Genomic DNA, 6,149 nt, shown 5'->3' on the forward strand with positions numbered 1-6,149 from the left:
GGCGGATTTCTGAGTTCGAGGCCAGCCTGGTCTACAGAGTGAGTTCCAGGACAGCCAGGGCTACACAGAGAAACCCTGTCTCGAAAAACAACAACAACAACAAAAAAAAAAAAACAAAAAAACTAAGGACCACTGAAGAGTAGCCAGTGCTCTTAACCACTGAGCCACCTGTCCAGCCCCTCTCTAGCCCCTCTTATTCTTTGTGTAATGACCAGTTTGTGGGTTTCTGTGTTTATCTGGTGAGGGCTAAGCAATGTACTGCTCTGTAGGTAATCAGTCACTTAGAATCACTTTTATGGCTGTGTCGTTTAAGCTGAAAAAGAATTGCAGGTTTTCTTCCAGGGCCCATGGCCTATTGTGTTTCAAGTTCCAGGAGTAAGGATGTTATAGAACCTCCTTGAGATCCAGCTCTAGGGCATTTTCTTAGTGATCAAAAGGGAAGGGCCCAACCTGTTGTGGGTTGGACCGTGCCTGGGCTGGTAGTCCTGGGTTCTATAAGAAGGCAGGCTGAGCAAGCCAGGGAAAGCAATCCAGTAAGCAGCACCCCTCTGTGGCTCCTGACTCCAGGTTCCAGCCCTGTGTGAGTTCCTCATCCCTTCAGTGGTGGACTACGATCTGAAAGTGTGAGCCAAGCAAGCCCGGTCTGCCTCAGCTTGCATGTTGGTTCGCTCGCAGCAATAAAAACCCTAACTAAGTTACCTTCCCAGGGGGGACCCAGCCCGCACATTAGAGGTGAGAAAAAGTCTTTCTATCCCAGCACATTCAACTGGAGCTCAGACCCAGGTAAGAGCTGGCCCTGAACAGAAGACTTCAGCATCTTCTATACACCTTAGGCTGATGCAGTTCCTCTTTAAATCTCTTTGAGGTCCTGGCTCCAGGCTACACTTAGAACAATTTAAACAGAGACCGGAGACTGCAAGTCTGGCCACTGAGGCAGATGGGAGATTTACATAGCAAAGATTGCCAGAATCATTTCTTAAGTACACCAGCTTTGTTCTTTTTGAATAGTTGCTACCTGGGTCATCTTGCCTACCTGGCAGAGGTGTACTTTTTCTCAAGAAGAAAACTGGGGCCTTTCTGGCTTTATGGCAGACCAGGGCTTAGCACTGGCTTCACCCTGTAACTGTCCCCATGTGTGGCCTGTTAAGAGTCCTGATCTTTGGGACAGGGACCTGAAAGCGGGAGGCCATCCTGGGGAACAAGCATTTGCATCTAAAATCATAATTTTTCCTTATCTACCTATCTTTGGGGTGATTTGGGGCAGGGCTCCCTGGGCTAAATTCTACTTTGTGCGGCTTAACATCCTCTAATCAAAGCTATTAGCAAATCCTTTATAGCATCAATCCTATGACCTTGAGTTTCTTCTATATCAAGGGATATATTTAAACGGAGTGGTTAAGGAAGGCTTAACCTGGGAAAGGGGACAGCTCAACCAAAAGGATTATTATACAATAATTGTAATAATTATTATTGTTACAATTATTATAAAAACAATTTTATTTGTTTGTTTATTTATTTATTTATTTATTTATTTATTTATTTATTTATTTATTTAATTGTGGCAGGTGTGGGAGGCATGCACACCCAACAGGGGCATGCGTAGAAGTCAGGGCAGCTGTACCCGTCAGACTTTGCATTCCACCATGAGTTTATGGATGGAACTCAGGTCCATCAATTTTGGACATCCATGCTTTTACCTACTGGGCCATCTCACCAACCCTATTTATTTGTTCTGTGACAAGGTCTTACTCTATAGCTCAGGCGCTGACCCCAGCTAACCATGATCCTCCTGCCTCAGCCTCTGAGGACTGAGATTCCAGGCAAGAACCACCACATTCCTCTAGAGGCAGACTTTCCATGTTTGGAGACAGGGTCTCTCTATGTAGCTCCTGCTGTCCCAGGACTCACTATGTCTACCTAGCTGCCTTTAACCTCGCCGAGATCTACCATGGCCTGACAGGTGTTTTGTTTTGTTTTGGTTTGTTTTGGTTTGGTTTTTGGTTTTTGGTTTTTGGTTTTTGGTTTTTCAAGACAGGGTTTCTCTGTATAGCCCTGGCTATCCTGGAACTCACTTTGTAGACCAGGCTGGCCTCGAACTCAGAAATCCGCCTGCCTCTGCTTCCCGAGTGCTGGGATTAAAGGCGTGCGCCATCACACCCGGCTAGGCGCTAACTTTTTTAGGCAGAGAACCAAGCAACATAGGATGACGCTTCCTGGCACAGCGCTTAGTCATAGGAAAGAAGAGGGATGGTGCTGAGGGGTTGGCTGGACAGAGTCACGCTGCAGTCTTGAGCAAAGGGCTTCTCCCCATCGCAGCCTCGCTTCTTCTGAGTTTAGCTGTACTTTCCCGGCTGCCTGCCTGCCTGCCTGTGGACCACAAGAGCAGTCACTTGAAAGGCGCATGCCCCTTCCAGGCAGAACCCACCTCCCGATCTCTTACTCCCCTTCTTGGCTGTGGAGCTCCCCACCCCCACCTCCACGCCTCTCCCTTCCCCCTCCCCCTGCCCCTCCCCCCTTTCCTAGGCTGAGTTGCTGGGTGCTGTGTTGCCTATAACAGGGCTTTGGAGGTTCTGGGACCCGAGTCCATAGCCTAGTGCTGACATTCAGCCCCTGTCACCCGGCCGTGTCGGGGGAGAGAACTTTACTGGTGTCTGGAGTCTCAAATGGGGTGGTGACGTCTGTGACAGCAGCTGGCACCCAGTGGGTATTTGATAAACGGCAGTGCGTGCCCTTTCCTGCCAGTCTTAGGGGACTGTCTTATTTTCTTCACAGCTTGGCTCTATCTGGGAGGCAGGGGGCTGCTTTAGATTTGGGGTGCCCCTGGCTCCCTAAATAGCTTTCTGAAGGAGCCAGATGTTCCTGCTAGTCCCATGTGGAGGAACATGGAACAGCAGCTCCAGATTATATCAGGGACTCAGGCTTGAGGCACACCTGTCACCTGGTAAGCCACGCTGAAACGTGCTGGTCTGCTATTTTTCACAGTGGTCTATCCTTAGCTAACTTGAAGTCTGTCCTTAGGCTCATTATATAGTTCAGAAACCAAGATTCAGAAAAGTAGAATCATTAAACCACACCATCCAGAGATGAAATGGAGACTGGGGTCATTTTTTTTTTCCTGCCACCACAAACCCAGGCACCCTGTCACCGGGCCACTTGGCTTTACAGCCTCCTTAGCACACAAGTCAGGGGTCACCAAGCCCATTCCCTGCAGAAACAGAACAGAGAAGGGACTGGGCTTCTTAGAGTCCCACACTCAACTGGTCATGAAGTTAGAAGGGTATAACCCCTCATCCCCAGCCCCAACTGAGAAAATGGACAGCCTGAGGCTTGAGGATAGCCTGCCCCGCCCCAAATTCAGACCAGAGGCTGCTCCCCTCCCTGCCCCCAGCAATGAGGTTTTCAACATGAACAGCTAGCTCGCTCACAAGGAGGATGAGCTGAGTCACGGTGTATTTATAGTTGAGCCTCCTGCCTCTCCTCCTTCTCCAGGGTGTACCAGGTTCATGTGGGGCGCGAGCGAGCAGAGGGTGACAACCTGTTTATCATCCAAGGTGCCCAAGTGAGCTGTTGAGACACTCTCTGAGAACGAGGTCTGGATGCCGGCCCGGGCTTAGACCTGACCTGACCCTCACAATGCCCACACCCAGGCAAGTCTTCCCCACCCCAATGGCCCCACCCTCTCCCAGCATTCCTCGGGGTACCTGAGGCAATCACACACCAGAGAACTCAGACTTGGATTAAAATAGGACAGAAATACTGCTTCTTCCAGGAAGTCAGCCTGGGTCCATCTGGAGGATTGCAAGCCTCTGCTGGCCCCACTGCCACGAGTCAGGTGGTGAAGCCAACCTTAATATTTACCGGGACCGTCTACATACCAAAACGCTAAGAGTTTTCACATTGCCTTTATGTATGTTTATGTATTGTTCTTTTTAAAATAAAAGACAGTGTCTCTTTATAGTCCTGGCTAGCCTGGAACTCCCTATGTAGACCAGGCTGGCCTCAAACTCACAGAGATCTGCCTGCCTCTGTGATTACATAGACAGCCTCCCCATAACCCACCCCCAACCCCCGCATTGGGATTAAAGGTGTGTGCCATCATAGCTAGCTGTGAACTGCTTTTCTTTTTTTTTTTTTTTTTGGTTTTTCGAGACAGGGTTTCTCTGTGTAGCCCTGGCTGTCCTGGCATTCACTTTGTAGACCAGGCTGGCCTCGAACTCAGAAATCCGCCTGCCTCTGCCTCCCGAGTGCTGGGATTAAAGGCGTGCGCCACCACGCCCAGCTGAACTGCTTTTCTGAGATAGAGTAAGACTTTATTGTAGCTAGGATAACCTCAAATTCATAATCCTGCTGCCTCAGCCTCTCAAGGGCTGAGATTATGGGCTTGCTCCCTGATACTCCACTCTAAGATTACTTTTCCCAGTAATACTAGAGACCAAACCTCGGGCCCTGAGCATGCCGAGCAGATGAGCTAGCGCTCTAGAAAGCATTTCACCTTTTCCCATTTATTTATTTATTTGTTTATTTATTTATTTAATTTATTTACTCATTCATTCATTCATTCATTTGTTAATATTGCCTGTGTGAAGGGTGTGCTGACATGTGGACCATCACAGTCCTGAGAAGATCAAAGGACAACTTGCAGGAATCAGTTCTGTCCCCTTAACATGTGGGTTCTGGGGGTAGAATTTGGGTCTTCTGGTTTGTTGGCAAGCACCTTTATCCACAAGGTTTCTCTATTCCATCCAGGCTGGCTTTGAACTTGGGAACCTCCTGCATCAGCCTCTGGAGGAGCTGAGATGACAGGCCTGCACCATCACATTTGTCTTCTGTGACGTTATGTCATCCTCAGGAATCTCTAAGTTCTATGTTAAATTAATGTAAAGTTTATAGGTGAAGGAATCAAAACTTAGAGTAAGCAACGTGCTGAGACCACACAGCTGAGCAGGGCGTGGTGCGGAAGGAATGCCTGAGATCCAGACACCAAGGAGGGGGAAGCGGGAGGATGGGAGGTTTAAAGTCATCCTCAGCTACAGAGGAGCTCCTTTGAAGCCCACATAAAATCCTGTCTCAGAAGCAGGGTGGTGGGGTGGCGGTGCACACCTTCAATTCCAGCACTCAGGAGGCAGAGGCAAGCGGATTTCTGAGTTTGAAGCCAGCCTGGTCTACAGAGCGAGCTCCAGGACAGTAGGGGCTACTCAAAAAACTAAAAAAACAAAAACAAACAACGGGGGCAGGGGTGGGGATGGGGTGGAACTAGGCTCAAAATGAGTCTTCCTGGGTCCAGATTTCCAGCTGTGGGTAATCTTGGAGTTCCGACCTTCCCTTCTCCCGCAACCTCCGGCAACCGACTCTGTTTCCTTTTCTGTACCTACCTCCCATAGAAGGACGGACTCCAGAAGCCTATACATATTTTCCAGCTAGGTTTTACTGACCTTGGCCCTTTCAGGAGATGCTCCTTCTAAGTGGTTTGAACAGTTGCCAGCCCACCCCTGGCTCCAGTTTCACCCCAGGAACCTGAGGCTCGGGCCATTCCACTGCTCTGTGCTCTGTGTTGTCTCTCTCAGCAGTCAGGCTCTGTGCTCCCCTGAGTCAGAGCAGAGTTAAGGGAACAGGGAGAAGCCCTGGTTTGGCTTTTGGAATCTATTCTGCCTGGCCTCTGGGCTGTAGGAAGCTGGAGCCTGAGGTGTTAGAGTCCTAGAGCAGTTGGCCTCTGGGGCTGGATGTAGAGACAGCACTAACCTCTGTATGGCTACAGCCTGGGTCTCCAAGGCTCTGAGTCCAGCCATAAATCTCCGGTCTTGTACAAGCATCGCTGGGCTCTCCAGCTTTCGATCCTCCAGCCCGACACAGCCCTAACTCTGGTTCAGCTAGATTCCAGTCCAAGGCCTGACCATGTGTGGGGACCATGTGTGACAAAGCTGCTCACTTTGTTGACATCAGGGTTGTGGGAACTAATTGGTGATGTTCTGGGGCCCCAGGCTCCCCAACTTTCTGCTTTCTGGCTACTCTGATTCTAAATGTCCCTTAGTCTAGTAGCCAGGGCCCAGTGTGCCTACCGTTCTCTTCTCTTCTCTTCTCTTCTCTTCTCTTCTCTTCTCTTCTCTTCTCTTCTCTTCTCTTCTCTTCTCTTCTCTTCTCTTCTCTTCTCT

The sequence above is a fragment of the Mus caroli genome, chromosome 4, assembly GCF_900094665.2.
Source record: "Mus caroli chromosome 4, CAROLI_EIJ_v1.1, whole genome shotgun sequence".
Lineage (NCBI taxonomy): Eukaryota > Metazoa > Chordata > Mammalia > Rodentia > Muridae > Mus > Mus caroli.